This window comes from Sinohyriopsis cumingii, unplaced genomic scaffold (genome assembly GCF_028554795.1).
Source record: "Sinohyriopsis cumingii isolate HCF-2022 unplaced genomic scaffold, ASM2855479v2 utg000974l, whole genome shotgun sequence".
Classification (NCBI taxonomy): Eukaryota; Metazoa; Mollusca; class Bivalvia; order Unionida; family Unionidae; genus Sinohyriopsis; species Sinohyriopsis cumingii.
The window spans coordinates 531,697-549,278 of NW_028315950.1; the positions used below are offsets into that span (position 1 = coordinate 531,697).

At 35.5% G+C, this 17,582-nt stretch overlaps 1 protein-coding gene across 4 annotated transcripts in view; it reads right to left on the minus strand.

Moving 5' to 3' along the window:
- The window catches only part of LOC149772891 (uncharacterized), a 42,281-nt gene extending 35,341 nt beyond the window's left edge, over positions 1-6,940 (minus strand). For all 4 annotated transcript variants that reach the window (XR_016417543.1, XM_089947143.1, XM_089947144.1 and 1 more), the window contains exons 1-2: positions 6,819-6,940; positions 4,129-4,239 (exon numbers count right to left, since the gene is read on the minus strand). The gene's annotated coding sequence lies outside the window, so the exon portion shown is untranslated. The remainder of the gene's footprint in view (positions 1-4,128; positions 4,240-6,818) is intronic.
- Positions 6,941-17,582: the final 10,642 nt, after the last annotated feature.

Sequence of the window (17,582 nt, forward strand, 5' to 3'; positions counted from 1 at the left end):
ATCAATAACTGGAAATGTGTCTATATGCCACAGGTTTCACTTGACAATTTGATTCAATGAAAATGACAAAGATTTAAGCCAGGCAGGGATAATATATCCAAAGACTCTGTTGGAAAAAGTAACATAAGTCCCAAGGAACTTACGCTCTACTGTCTGCAAAGAATTTCTATGAATTCAAGGAGAGGCCCTTCTTTTCATCTGCTGATTGCTTAATCCCTATTGAAATCATCTCTGACATTCTTGAGAAATAGTATTTTCTAATTAACTTCTGTGGCAGCTATAGTGAATGCAAGATTGATGCCATTTTCATTCAGAATAAACCTGACATGATTAGAAAGCTTTTTTCATAAAACCAGATGCCAATATGATCATCCATTCATGAAAATAGTGACATAATTTTCAATTATTCATTGTGACGGCCATATTGAATGATTGTGGGTAACCATTTTCATTGAGGACTGACTATATATTATAATAATAATAATAATAATAATAATGAGGACTTTGTATAGCGAATAATAATAATAATGAGGACTTTGTATAGCGCCTAATCTTAAGAAGCTCTAAGCGCTTTACAACATTAGACAACACCTATAAGATAAAAAAACATAATGATATGATTATTATAAAAACAAACACCATGAAATTAGAGAACATAAAAAAAACATGCTGAGAATATTTAAGGTAGGAAACATTATAAGGTCTTTAAGTTTGTTCTTGCAGTCGAAATAAGTACGTTTTGAGAGCCCTCTTGAATGTGATCACCGTGTCTTTGTGTCTAAGTTCAGTGGGCAATTCATTCCATGTTGCTGGGCCCTGGTATGCAAAAGAATGCTGTCCATATGACTTTGTTTTCATAGTGGCAATAATGAGTATACGATTGTCAGAAGAGGAGCGTAAGTATCTTGCTGGTGTGTACACATGGGTGAGGTCAGAAAAGTATGTTGGACTAGAGTCTGACAGTGAAACGTAGCACAGAGAACAAATTTTGTGCTTGATTCTGGATTGAATGGATAGCCAGTGTAGGGTACAGAGCAGCTGGGAGATGTGCTCTGATCATGGTACTCTAAGTATGATCTGAACAGCTGTGTTTTGAACTTTTTGAAATTTCTGGAGCAAATATTGAGATGAACCAGACAGAATTGAGTTACAATAGTCCAGTCTTGAAAGTACTAATGAACACACAAGTGTTTTAGTGGCATCAAATGAAAGATACACGTATTTGTGAATCGAGCTGATGCTTCTCAGCTCAAGATATGCAGCCTTGCATATGTTCATGACATGTTGGTGCAATGTGAGAGTACTGTCCAGAGTAACACCTAGGTTTCGTACTGATTGTGTGAATTTAATGTTGGTGTTGCTGATATTTATTGTTTGAGGTAAAGGATATGAATGAGAAAGTCTTTGTGTTGTGATCAGAATGGCCTCAGTTTTATATCATTCATCTGTAGCTTGTTACATGTCATCCATGATTTCACATCAGAAATGCACCTCTCTACACCTTGGATGGTAGCATCAACTTCAGTTGGGTGGCTAGATTTGTATATTTGGGTGTCATCAGCGTACAATTGGTAAGACATTGGATGATGATCGATGACATTTGAGAGCGACTGAGTGTACACAATGAATAGAACAGGTCCAAGAACAGACCCCTGTAGAACGCCACAACATAGATCAACATAAAAAAAGTCTTTTGGTGAAAACCCTATGTTGATATGGCTATCCATCTGAGAGAATCAGTGAAAAGATTTTCAATACTGGATGTCAGATCAGCATTGTTTTTATTCAGGTTGAACTAGATACTGTAAGTCTTCAAATAAAAATCCCATGTCATATGACTTTCCAATGAAAAGGAGTAGCAACAAGAATTTCAGGATGGCTGCCATACTGGCCATATTGGATGTCAGAATGACACCATTTTCATTTAGGAGTACAATTCGTCTGGTGAAAACCCCATGCTTATATGACAATTTAGGATGAGATGATTTTCAAGATGGCTACTGTGGTGGGCATATTGAATGTCAAGGTGGAATCATTCCATTTCGGGCCAGCTAAACATCGGAAAAAGCCCTCTGGTGAAACTCCATGCAGATATGGCTTTCTGTTCTGGAGTAGTGATAACATGATTTTCAAGAGGGGCATTCTGGTGGCCATATTGGAAGTCCAAGTGGGACCATTTTCACTGCTGATCAGCTAAACGTGATAAGAATTATTCTGGTGAAACCCCATGCAGATATGACTTTCTGTTCAGAAGGAGTTGTGATAACAAGATTTTCCAGACTGCTTCCATTGTGGCCATACTGATGTCAGATTAGCATCATTTTCATCTAGAGAGGAAGCATTTTAATGAAAACACCATGTTGATATTATCATCCAAGTAGAAGTATTGATAATAAGGTTTTCAAAATGACCTACATGGCTGCCATACTGGATATCCGAGAGAAACCATCTTTATTTAAGGCCAAATAGACCTTGGAATGAATGTGTACATAGTATTATGGCTATCCTCCAATTATTATTCATGGATTAGTGATTAGAAAACCTTGTGCTAACAGGCAGTCCATTTCATAAGCTCTACTGGTCAAAGACCAGCACAACTAAAAACATTGGATCTGAAATGTGACCTTCAGAATTAGCTCAAATGCATGACCACCATATTAATATGAAGTGATCTGCTCTTCAGCAAACTTATTTGAGATCTTGCTCCTATAAGCCCAGATTCCAAGTTTTAACATCAGTCTTATCAAAAATATAACCTCCAGGGCTATAAGTCAGCCTAATGCAAGATCACCTCAATAATTCTTTAACTGCCAGTATCTTCTAGCAACACAATGCAATGCATGGCTTAGGAAGTCACTGCTACAGTTTATCTGGAGGCTGATTACCAGAAGCTGAAACTGTTTACTTCTTATGTTCAAAAATAAAAGCATGACTGAATCTTCTGGGAACTCTATTGTAGACAATGCTCTGTCTTCATTGCCCAATTCTGTCTCAAATTCTAACAGTATAGCTTCCACCACTCTGAAATTCAATATCACCATTTTTGTCCAGTGAAAATCATGAAAGCTGATTCTGATTTCACTATTCACTGCCTCCACCATCAACAGCAAATGCATGTATTAACCATGGGGTGGGGTGAATAATGTTTTTTGTATTACAATTTGTGAACTGGCAGGAATGAGATATCTTTCACATGAAGATCAATCATTTCCTAATTCTATGTTGATTGTCAACTGTGCTTTATAATACATTACTGATGAATAACATTCACTTCATTTACATGCACAGCGAATCTATCATTATTAATGACCAGTAAGCATAAACTGCATGTGGCTATTTTCACTAGTGATTCTTGTTTACAAGTGAATGAGTTTACAAGTTTTGAGTAATCCGAATGAGTTCTAAAAGTACTCTGAATGATGGTCAATAATGTACTGATGTGTCAACAGTACAGAAGAAATCACTAAAATATAATTCCAAAATGTCTTTAAATGAATTCATGGTATTCCAATACAGCTATTATATATCCAAATAGTTTTTAAATGGATGTTAGAGCACTGTAATTCCAATGAATGATTAAATTAAGTAAATGAATCAATATTCTACATCTAACTCTTGCAAAACTGATAGTACTGCTAAGAATGCATAATTATAAGTATTAGCTCTTTTATATAGAATGCTAATATACAAAAGTGAAAATGCAATATTAGGCTTTGAATTAAACATATTGTCATTTTGAAATCACTTTACAAGTAAACAAGAGTCAGATGGTTTACACTAGCTAATCAGGAAATCAGGTTAGCCTTGCCTTTTTCCAGAACTCATAACCTTTTCAGCCCATGTGATGCTTACTTGTACTTATGAATGAATTAATTTACACACCAGACATGAATCGTCTTTAAAGTGCAAATTAAGTTCATAGGATATTAGCATTTGAAATGACATTAACAAAATTACCCTTGCAAAAATCATTATCAAAAAATACAATAATATATATATATATATATATATATATATATATATATATATATATATATATATATATATATATATATATAGTTAGAGTGAGACACATGCCTTTGCATTCTAGGACACTAATATCATTTGTGATGTTATCAGTATACATACAACATTACAGTCCAACCTCCAGTACCTATGGTCAACCTCCATGAGAGCAGTCACATTTGTTCCCTTACAAAGGTGGCTTGTAAAGAGAGTCTGCACCTCATCAGAACAGAACTGAACAAAAAAAGAAAAAAAAAACAGAATAGAATAGAATACAAAAAATAAGCAAGTTACACAAGCGGTCAAGAGTGCAGCATGAATGGTTGGTCGGGCTGTAACAGCATTTTAAACCTAGCATGGTCTATATCATGCCAAGGAAATGGAAGCTAAGTACCTTACCATGAACTGGCCTGTATGGGTATTGAATCCACCACATAGATTACAAGTTCATTATGCTCAATGAACTGAGTTACCATGGCTCCATTTATTATTTACATGAAAATTAGTATCAGAAAGATGAAGACATTAAGACCATTACAAACTATTTATTACATTACCTCATAGCTTAGTGTAAGATGCAATTATCTCATGCATTTTGAGAACATGAGACAAGTAGTAATTTGATTTCTGGGTTTGTCTCCAGAAGCTTCAAAATTTGCAAGCTCATGACTGCTGAATAACTTGTACAGTTGGGACACAAAGAAGTCTAGAAATATGCACATGTGACACAGATGTCCAGGCTTATATAATGTAATTGAAGGGCATGGTTCTAAGTCAAAGAGGGATCATAATTCTGTAATGTTTTAATAAACCTGACCTTCATTTTTCTCAATGAAATATCTCAAGCCAATTTGGTTCCAATCCATGAAGCCCTTTAACCATTACAGAGCATAAAATGAAAGACAAATTGTTGTCAAACAAGGGTAATAGTTTGCCAGAAAATGTCAAAAATCAAATTTGATTGAGATCTTCTTAATGCAATATCTCATGTCAAATTTTTGTTTCAGTCCATGAAGACCTAGCTAATGACTTTATAACAAATTGATCTATTAATAAAGAATATAGAACAAAATCTACAGATACATGTCTACTAATTCTTGATTCTGTACAGCCTGGCATTAATAATGCCAATTTCATCTGACAAAGGTCAAATATATAGTCATGATACTCCTATGATTATGATGTAGACCCCGAGTCAGATCAACAAGAAAAATAAATGCATGACAAATGTTGCCAAAATATCAAACAGGTTTTCGTATATTAATTTTGTAATTATTTTCAATGCAAAAAGCATAGCTTTCTTTCATTTGGTCAAAATCTGGAATGGCAGTACAAAAACAAAATAACAGTCTGTCACAATCCAAGCTTCTGTACTGGAAACTCTTGAGCAGTTACACACAGCATCAAAGCAAAACTGCAAATCAGTTGCAGAATGCAAGTCCAGTTGCATAAATTTTATTGTTAGTACTGCAACTTCTGAATCTGTAAAAACTATTTCTCAGTATGTAAAGATATTTTCTTCATTCTTTTTAAAGCAGGTTAAATAATTTACATGCATTTTGGAATATATCATAAATGTTCATTGAAGAGCAAGTCCATTGTTATTAAGATACAAACGGAGAAAAGCAGCCGTTAATGCACAAGACGATGAATGAATCATCACTGGGATCGTAAAATAGAGTCAATATTCATTTATCAGCTGGTTTTCTCACTAAATCAAAAATTGGATTACATTTTTTATAAGCAAGAGGACTGGAGTACAATCAGCTAAAGGTCAGGCATTATAGTACATCATTAAAACTTTTCACATGCAAATCTTTACTAGAAGTTTCAGTTCATGCTGAACTTAGCCATAATACCAGGAACTTGCTTGATCTCTTTCAAGTACACACAAGCATTTAACAGAATGCCCTTCACTAAAACAAATATACATGTAATTAACAAAGTATACCAAAGTTACATCTAATTACAGCAATAAACACAATACAGTAAAAACTAACAAAGAATGACCCCTAAGACCCAGTCTGATTAACACTGGGATCAACAACTGAAGGATTGGAAATGTTTCATAATGAAATAATTGTTTGGGCAAATTTTGAACACATATGATTCATTGTATCTAACTTCCTTTCAACACTCACAGCTGATTGCAAAATGGGGGGGGGGGGAATCAGTTAATTTAAATTGAATATGAATACACATAATATTATGATGATTATGTATGCCTGTATGATGAACAATCATATTCACCAACAAACACCCACTATCAAGTTTGTATTCATCAACATCAGACTCAACACCTGGGGACAAACTCTTGGCCTGGGCCAAAATTTTGGACTTTGTCTATTTCAGTTTTCATATCTCCCATTAAATTCACTCATATCCCAACATATGTGGGGATTACATCTGGTCATCGCTGTTCTCTGTGTCCTCTTATCCATTGTATTTCAGTCAAATTGTAAGCGAAATGCTTAACGTGGTTAATCATATTAACATTCATATTGTAATAGCATGCCTTTAGGGAGTGAGGTATGCATGCGTGTATACGGTAAACACTATTCGTACAAGCCGTCCAATCCGGACTCGATTTTTTTTTTATACAATCAGTGCATTACTATTCAATTGCTCAAATGAGTTGATACTAATATTTTCAAGGATCCTTTGTTTCGTTTACTTCGTCGATTAATAGTTAGTTGGTATGTCTACGTGTTTTGTGATAGCGGAAATAGGGAGTAAGTTCAGTAACATGCCGGCGGCTGGCATCCTTGATAATTCGACTAAACACTATTTCTAGTTAACCGTTTCAGACTTACAGAACATACTCAATGTGTGTATAGCCCCTGATGTTTCATTTGAATCCATCATCGTATTTAAGTTTGGTTTTCTTCGTTATTTCTTTGGTACATATACATGTCGACTGCCCTGTCATGCGGTCTCCCTCGGTAATATTGTAAGTGGGGCGCTCACCAGTTAATACGTGCTTTTGATAGAGTGACGTATGTAAGGTGAAGTAGTTGGCATTTAAAACATGCACAACGGAGAGAATGTTGGCTACATTAATGTAATGTTTTGATATTTCTTTGGATATTGTACTTTTGGAAATTTTACATGATTTAAGCACACTGCTAACTAAAATGACTGCTCCCTTGTGTTAAAAAATCAGCCTGAATTAGTCTAAAGTACACTATATATAGCAGCTATTAAAATAGGGAAAATGAATTTTGCCAGACTAGACAATACCAGCTTCTAAAAGTGCAACGAATGAATTACCAAATATATAAAATGTAAAAAAAAAAAGTTATCGGCTCTTTTTTATACAATTTACCTCTGAAGTTCAGGAAGTGAAAATGACCAAGTAGAGCTAGGAGATTTTTGAAAGATGCACATCTGAAGTAAGGCCAAGCTGCATACTCTATAACCCATAGTACACCCATCAATCATACACCAAAATAAAGGAAATTAAAGTTTCTTTGAATTATACCTAAGATATACAAGGTTTTGTTTAAATAGCCAGTATAACCAGTGAGGAAAGCCAGGGAAAAACTTTTTCTTTAAACTCCTAACACTTATGCAAAATACGAAACTGTAGAGCGCCACCAAGAGTGCATAACACGGTTTCCGAACCATTGCTATGATCGACAGCCAAACTAGTCTGGTTCCCTGACCTCTCCCCACTCCGAAGTCAGGGAACCAGACTACAGCCAAACACGGTATGTGCCGCGAAATACAAAACTGATTTTTTTTCTTCTTTTGTTTTTTTACTTAGGGCAATTCAGTTGCAATGTAGCAATGTGTAAAGTATCCAGCCGGTAATTTCTATAAATAATCACTGTGAAAACTGACTATATATACAAATGAAATACTATATTATAGCTCATGCTTGTTTGAATATTCCAACAAAAATTGTGTGTTTTGCTAGGACTGGGGGTTTTGTGGTCTGTTGGTTGTGGGTTTTGTTGGATTTGTGGGCTTTGTTGTTTGTGGGTTTTGTCAGGAGTATACAAGGCTTTGTGGGCTGTTTGAGTGGGTTCAGTCAGCTAGCAGCCATCAAACTAGTCAGCTGATAAGAAGCATACTCATCCCTGGTGCTATACTCCAAGACAGTATTATCAGGACCTGCTTGGCCGTTACAATATATTGTATATGTAAGCATTTGCTAGCCTATGTTACTGCATCCCTGTGTCATACGACAACTCCAAACACCACCTCCATACTGTATAATTCATACACTATCATATGACAATTTGCAGAAGCCATTTTCAGCCATTTTTGTCCAGTAGCATCTGCTGGATCAAGGTCACTACTTTTGATCATCATTGACTGGTTCTACCCATTTATCCTAACAAGCTGCATAGACCCTGGTCTCTCAACACATGTGATGGCAGATTTGGTTCTGTGCTGTTTTCACATGCTGGGATCTAGATGTGCCTGATGCACATGCAGATTTGAGTTATTCTATAATGTTTGCCTGACCTGCATTATATGCAAACAGATATTACACAAATGTTTTGTAAAACTTAGTTTAAGTGAAATATCAACTCCCACTTACATAAATTTTGCTTCTGTGTCATAAATAGTGTAGAGTTATGACTTGAATTTTCAATACAACTGACTTTTATATTCTCTCTGATTTTGAAGTAGATAACTATTTCATAAGACCTAGTAAATGTATAAAGGACACAAACTCTGTTAGTAAAGGCTTATAAATGACCACGACCCAATTAGGTAAAGGTCACCTTCAAACTTATGGAATTATACAAGCATGGCTTCATAAATTATTAATGTACTTTTCACTGCCATTTAACAACATAGGGAGGATTTGAGATATATGTTAATATCTTGTCTCTAACATTAGTAAAAGGAAACAGAAAGGTGAAGTCTCTAGTTTGAGTTGGTATTTTATCATACAGCATCACAAGGGGGTTATCTAGCGAGACGTAATCGGTGCAAAGTCCCTTGCCCATGGACATTCCACATTAGCCAGCAAAGACTGGTCAAACGCTGGGATCTGAACCAGTACCTTTGTGATAAGGAGACCATCATGCTATCCATTCTTTGGTATTTTTCCATCAGTTTATATACATCATGTCCAGAAATTATATGTAGTACTCAACATTATTGAAAATTTTGAACGTATGGTGTCCAGAATGTAGAATAATGAGTAGTAAAAGTGGTGGTGCCTTCAGGCAAATTATACTGAGCAGTTTTTTTATGCTGCCATTTTTAAACATTTTTATATTTTTAGTAACGGCATCATTCATGAAGGACTACATACCATGATACTTTGTAAAAGAATTTGAAGAAGCTTTTCAAGTTTTTCTATTTTAGTAATGGTGGCTATATTTGACTGCAGACTGGTATCATTGGGTAAAGGTGTAAGAGTCTCAATGCAGGATGCCAGCTATGATATGTGATTGAAGGATGCTTGGTTTGGTTTTTTAGCGGTTTAATGCCATGTTTCAGCACATCATAGGCTGTGTATGATGGCCAGTATATTTGATGGAGGAAGAACCTGAATAGAACCACTGACCCACAGGAATCTACTGTCAAGTTTTCTCACAACTCCTCTTTAAAATCATGCATACAGAGGTGAATTGTGTGAGTGATCTGTAAAGATGAGAACCTAAGAGTAAAGATAAATGCCTTAGACCACTCAGCCGTGGTGGGGGGGGCCTGTTGAAGAATGTTGACCAGTTGACAAATGATGAACAACAACACATGGGTGCACTAAGTATGATGCAATAACTACCACAGCATAAGTTTATGTGACCTTATGGCCTGGAGAGATTAATGTTCAGTACAATTTGTTTTCCTCTTATATTTCATGCAGCAAACATTTTTATCAAGTTAGTATAAAGAAAATAACCGCATACTTCCTGTTTTTCTATTACTATTTGTAAACTGAGAACAAAATTTAATAAAATGTGTATGAAACATTTATTGACACTAATACAGTGTATCCCCCAGGGGTGTAACATTGAGGGTAAAGAAAACCCCTTGGTGTCAGAACTGGGGGTCAAATAAACAATGTGGAGGTCAAAAATGTACTGACAAATTTTCATCTGACTCATACTTTTTCAGCTTGAAATAGGATATTGCAACTTGCACAACATTCTCTCTCTCTCTCTCTCTCTCTCTCTAAACATACAAATAAACCAACACGCATAATTAATAAACAAATACATTGTCCATTCAAAAGAATAATTTTATTAGTTCAATTTTCTTTTAAAGTCATACATTTAACAGTCTCCTTATAATCTTTTTGAAGCAATACTATAGACTAACACATTACATATAAGCCAATACAAAAAACCAGATAAATCTTCTTAACCAAATGGCAGTTAATTTATTGCCTGTCATAAAATGTGTACTATCATAAGTTCCATTGTACTTCATCCAAGAACATATTTATCCAAACATCAAGGAGGCTAATGATTCATCTTCTTTCTAACAAGTTACACTTGAACTTTAAGCTCTTTCTTTTATTGCATCAAAGTTAAAAACCAACAAAATCTGCAATGACCCCCTGACTTTGTAATCCAAATAACACATTTGTCTCAGCATGTTTACTGATTTCTTTGTTGTGACAGAATGCCTTGGGTTATAATGTGTTCTCCAGATATCTTGTGGCGAATGAGATCAGATTTTGTAAAATTCTTATATCTTATCACAAAAGGATTATTCACTTTTTCAGTCTTCACAATTATGCGATCAGAAGCAACACCGGTAATCCTAATGGATGGATGTGCCATAATCCAGTCAAGGGGATTATTTTCTCCATTTTTCATTAAAGTTAGATCCACATTTACTATTTTGTCTTCTGCTTCTTTCACTTTCTTCGCTAATGATTCTTAGTGCACGAAGTTTTAATCTGGAGATAACTTTCTAGCGCAACAAGCATTGAGGTTAAACATCTAGATGAAATTTTGCTGTTACAAAATCTTGCTGAGCTCGATGGAAATCGAGCAAGAGCTCGCGAGATTAGGGGAAGCTACTCCGCCATAACGTTGCCTATACTAGTCTGCTTGTATCCTATGTTCCCTGCGTTTCACTCTGCTATACGAATAGAGGAGTGCAATGCAGGAAGCAAACACAGCGGGGAACCAGTCAATGTCTATGCTCGAAGTATAAACGATGCCATCCCTCAACCAATGCATTGGACATTAAATAAATCCTGATCGCATTATGCGAATCATTTGCCTCAACAAAAAAAAAAACCACTGCAACAAAATGTGTGCGTCAGTTTGCCCCAGTGTGCGTCCCTGACGCACAAGTGTGCGTAAAGGGAAACACTGCTGATATGTACCTATGTCAACAGAGAAGATATAGAAAATTAAATAGAGAAATTCTTGCAACTACAAACAAGAAAGACAAGACTAATAAATACTGAAATTGTGTATTTGTAAAACAAATTTTGGTGTGCTTCCCACTTCTGACCTAAAACCTGAACCTTGAGCTTCTAGGGTAGGTCCATTTAGGTACTCAGGCAAGGGTACTGGATATTCACAGTTTAATCTGTCAAGGATTTTTCTATGTTGATTGGGAATATGGCCTGGGCCAATCATTTTGGCAAAGAATGAGACCAATCTGGAATTAAATTTCAGGTGCATATTGCTACAGTTGGGAATGCTGCCTTATTCTGAAATATATACTTTATGAGAGGATATTTTCATGCATCGCAATGAAACACACCTTATGAGAGGGTATTTTAATGCATCCCGATAGAACACACCTTATGAAAGGGTATTTTCATGCATCCTCATGGAACACACCTTATGAAAGAGGTATTTTTATGCATCCTCATGGAACACACCTTATGAAAGAGGTATTTTAATGCATCGCAATGAAACACACCTTATGAGAGGGTATTTTAATGCATCGCAATGAAACACACCTTATGAGAGGGTATTTCCATGCATCCTGATGGAACACACCTTATGAAAGGGTATTTTCATGCATACAGATGGAACACACCTTATGAAAGGGTATTTCATGCATCCTTATGGAATACACCATATGAAAGAGGTATTTTCATGCATCCTCATGGAACACACCTTATGAGATGGTATTTTAATGTATCCTCATGGAACACACCTTATGAGAGGGTATTTTCATGCATACTGATGGAATACACCTTATGAAAGGGTATTTTCATGCATCTTCATGGAACACACCTTATGAAAGAGGTATTTTGATGCATCCTCATGGAACACACCTTATGAAAAGGTATTTTCAGGCATCCTGATAGAACACACCTTATGAGATGGTATTTCCATGCATCCTGATGGAACACACCTTATGAAAGGGTATTTTCATGCATACTGATGGAACACACCTTATGAGAGGGTATTTTCATGCATACTGATGCAACACACCTTATGAGAGAGCATTTTCATGCATCCTCATGGAACACACCTTATGAAAGGGTATTTTCATGCATACTGATGGAACACACCTTATGAGAGGGTATTTTCACGCATCCTCATGGAATACACCTTATGAAAGAGGTATTTTCATGCATCCTCATGGAACACACCTTATGAAAGAGGTATTTTCACGCATCCTCATGGAACACACCTTATGAAAAAGGTATTTTCATGCATCCTCATGGAACACACCTTATGAAAGGGTATTTTCATGCATACTGATGGAACACACCTTATGAGAGGGTATTTTCACGCATCCTCATGGAATACACCTTACGAAAAGAGGCATTTTCATGCATCCTCATGGAACACACCTTATGAAAGGGTATTTTCATGCATCCAAATGGAACACACCTTATGAAAAGGTATTTTCATGAATTCTGATGGAAAACACCTTATGAAAGGATATTTTCATGCATCCCGATGGAACACACCTTATTAAAGGGCATTGTCATGCATCCTGATGGAACACACCTTATGAGTGGGTATTTCCATGCAACCCAATGGAACACACCCTATCAAAGAGGTATTTTCATGCATCTTGATGGAACACACCTTATGAGAGGGTATTTTCATGCATCCCTATGGAACACACCTTATGAAAGAGGTATTTTCATGCATCCTGATGGAACACACCTAAGTATGAGAGGGTATTTCCATGCAACCCAATGGATCACACCTTATCAAAGGGTATTTTAATGGCTCCAAATGGAAGGCACCTTATGAAAGGGCATTTTCATGCATCCCTATGGAAAACACGTTATGAAAGGGCGTTTACATGCATCCCGATAGAACAGACCTTATGAAAGGGCACTTTCATGCATCTGATGGAAAATACCTTATGAAAGGGTATTTTAATGAATCCTGATAGAAAAGACCTTATGGAAGGCTATTGTCATGCATCCCGGATTCCTGATGTCACACAGTTTATCAAACGGCATTTTCATCCATCCTGATGGAACACGCCCTATAAAAGGTTATTTTCATGCATGCTGATGGAACACACCTTATCAAACGTTATTTTATTTCATCCTGATGGAATACCGATTATGAAATGGTATTTTGATGCATCCAAATGGAACACACTTTATGAAGGGGCATTTTCATGCATCCCTATGGAGCACACCTCATGAAAGGGTATTTCCATGGATCCCATTGGATCACAACTAATAAAATGGCATTTTCATGCATCCTGATGGAACAAACCTTATGAAAGGGCATTTTTATGCATCCAAATGGAACACATCTTATGAAAGGGCATTTACATGCATCCCGATAGAACACACCTTATTAAAGGGCATTTACCTGCATCCTTATGGAACACACCGTATGAAAGGGTATTTTCATGCATCCTGAAGGAACTACAACTTATAAGAGGACATTTCCATGCATCAAAATGGAACACACATTATGAGAGGGGATTTACATGCATCCCGATGTAACACACATTATGAAAAGGTATTATCATGTATCCTAATGGAACACACCTTATGAGAGGGCATTTACATGCATCCCGATGGAACACACTTTATGAAAAGGTATTTTCATGTATCCTGGTGGAACACACCTTATGAGAGGGTATTTCCATGCATCACGATGAAGCACACCTTGTGAAACGGTATTTTCATGTATCATGATGGAACACACCTTATGAGCGGGCATTTACATGCATCCCGATGGAACACACTTTATGAAAAGGTGTTTTCATGTATCCTGATGGAACACACCTTATGAGAGGGTATTTCCATGCATCAAAATGGAACACACCTTATGAAAGGGCATTTTCATGCATGCTTATGGAAAACACGTTATGAAAGGGCGTTTACATGCATCCCGATAGAACACGCCTTATTAAAGGGAATTCTCATGCATCCTGATGGAACACACCTTATGAAAGGGTAATGTTTGTAAGTACAGCAAATCTTTTCATACTTCTCAAATGGTAGGACAACCCAAACACAAGATATCTAAAGCTCATCTGCATTTGATGAACATTTAGCAGAATAATGGTAGATTGTATTGGTCCCTTACCTAAGACCAAGTCAGGTGACCAATACTTGTGGACTATGACGTGTGCGTAAACAAGGTTTCCAGAGGCAATTCATTTGAAGAATATTAAAACTAAAACAATAGTAAATGCGTTAATAAAGTATTTTACTCAATTTGGCCTTCCCATATATATCCTATCGGGTCAAGGGTCAAAATTTAGATATGCAACTTTCCAGCTTTTTGTGCTTGAATTTGTCATCCAGTAATTCAAGTCAAAATTGAAATTATGGTATGACAGAACTACATTGGAGAGAACTTTTGAGTTTGGTAATAGAGTACTGTCTCTCTCTCTTGCTCATTCTTCAAAATTTTGTTCAGATTAAGTATTATGGCCCTTACAGAGTTAAGAAGAAAATGAATGAGTTAAGTTATAATAATAGTACTCCTGCAATCTAAATAATTTAAAAGACTACCAGTATATTGAGAGAGATAGCCAGGTTAGTCATGCAATTAATTAGTTGTACCTGTCCCACTCTACTGATTTTAGAGCGACAAATCTTCGAAATTCAGAAACTATGAATGATCTTTACCAGAAACATTCAACTTTGCAACAGCAAGAGAGGAATGAACTTATGCAGTTATTATTTGAATATAAGCACTTATTTCCAGATGTTCCAACAAGAACAAAACAAACTTTTTCGTGACGTCCAAATTGTAAATTCCACACCTGGGAAACTACACCCATGCAGGATGAACCCTCTGAAACAGGAATAATTGAAAACAGAATTTCAGTTTTTGCTGGAAAATTATTTCATAGAGCTCAATAAAAGTGAATGGAGTTCACCATGTATATTTGTTCCGAAACCAGATAAAACTTTCCGTATGTGCACTGATCATAGGAAGGTGAACAGTGCGACTGAAACAAAATCATTTCTATTACCAAGAATCTCTGACTGCATTGATAAAATCGGAAATGCCACGTATCTCACATTTTACCTTCTAAAAGGATTTTGTCAATATTCCACTGACAGAAAGAGCAAACGAAATTTTGTCATTTGTGACTCCAGATGGACTTTATCAATATAAAGTTATGCCGTTTTGGGATGTAGGGTTCGCCCAGTTACTTTTCAACGTTTAATGAATATGACTACCTCTGGTCTAGATAATTGTGATGCTTACATCGATGATATCATCATCTACAACATCACCTGGAAAGAACATTTAACGATAATTCTGAAATTCTTTGACAGACTTGCTGATACAAGCTTGAAAAATAATTTATCCGAAAGTGAGTTTTGCCGTGCTAGTGTAACATTTCTATAACATATCGTCGGACATGGGCAAGTTAAACCTTTATATGCTTAGGTCAAGCCTATCTCTGAATTTCTTATGCCTGTTAGTAAAAAGTCAAATTTCAGTCAATCATTTAAACTGTCTGTTGATGCAAGTGATGTTGGGGTTGGAGCAGTATTGATTCAAGAAGAGGAAAATGGGGTTGATCATCCAGTGTACTATTTTTTAAAGAAATTAAATAAGCACCAAAGAAATTATTCAGCAATCAAGAAGGAATGTTTTGCTTTGATATTGGCATTACAACATTTTGAAGTTTTCATTGGTTCATCTCCTTCTTCAATTATTGTGTTTAGTGATCACAACCCCCTTACATCGGCAAGATGAAAAATAAAAGTAAGATACTGCTAAGGTCTAATTTGTTGTTACAGGAATATGATATTGATATCAGGCACATTAAGGAAAATATAATTTGATAGCAGATGCACTTTCCCGTGTATAGAAGTGTATTACTTTATGTATACTTTGTATAATTCATAAGAGTTCTTAGTTTTTTTTAAACCTCATATAAAATATATCTATGTTAAAAAGAAAGCTTTGTTATTTAAATCTTTCTTTTTCTTGGTGGTGGGGGGGGTTGTTATATATATTTGATTTAATTTATATTTGATTTAATTTAATTCTTCGTTTGTTAGTTTTAATTTTTTTAAATTCCATTAATTGATATTATAATGTAACTTTATTTGCTGGCTTTTACATTTTCCAGACATTCAGTTCAGTTCTGTTTGACCTGACTGTTTTTCATAAAAAACTAATAATAGAAACTTTGTGTCAAATGCTTGATTCAGAATCAGTAAGAGTTGAAGTAAAAGAACTTTTGCATTTCCAGACATTCAGTTGAGTTCTGTTAGACCTGGCTGTTTTTCATAAACAACTAATAATAAAAACCTTGTAGATAATGCTGACCTAGTTCCTGACCTTGGTTCGGAACCAGTAAGAGATGAAGTAAACAAATTTTTATTTTTTATTTAATTCTTTCTCAGAGTAAGATTCATGAAGTGAAATCGAGGCCGTACTGGTAGAGCGTGACTAATAGCATGTATCAGTTAGGTTTTTCCAGTCGATTGACCCACATCCTGGTATATGTTTTGCGTTATAGCTGAATTTATTATTGATGTTTTGAGAAAGAATAGTTATTACACGCATTACCACTTGAGAAGTCAAAGTGTTTTATGTCGTGATCAGTTTTACGGCCAATTATTGTTTTTAAAATTCAAATTATATAGATTCCTTTAGATTAGTTTTCACTGAAAACAATAGTGCTCTTAATTAATTCTTGGACAAAGACAGTTATCGAATTTTAAACGGAATTCGAACACTGGAATATTATTTTCTGTGATTCAACAAAAAATATTTGACACATCAGTACGACCCTGACCACAGTGTACGTCATCGCCTTCCCTTTTTAGATTTCATCGGGATTCGAATTCAGTTTCATTAGGACTTTTCATTAATACGACTTCTATTTCTTGATTCTCGAATTATTTTGGATTATTTTTTAATTTGATTCGTAAAACCAAATTATGTTCTTTAAGTCATATTTACCTTGTTTTTCAAGGGAAATAAATTATTGTTAAAGTTTAAGAAGCTTGTTGTCTTCACGTTTTGTAAGAGCCTAAACACGTAACGAGAATACTAGTCTACTTTTGCTTTTTTTAAACATGTACCGAATGTAAGTGTGTAAATATTATGAACATATTACGTTGCAGTTTAAAACTTGATTTCTTAATAGTGCTTGCATTTACAGTGACCTTTTCAGTAATTTAGGTGTCATTTTGATGTCAGACCTCCTGGAGACATAATAGAACACGT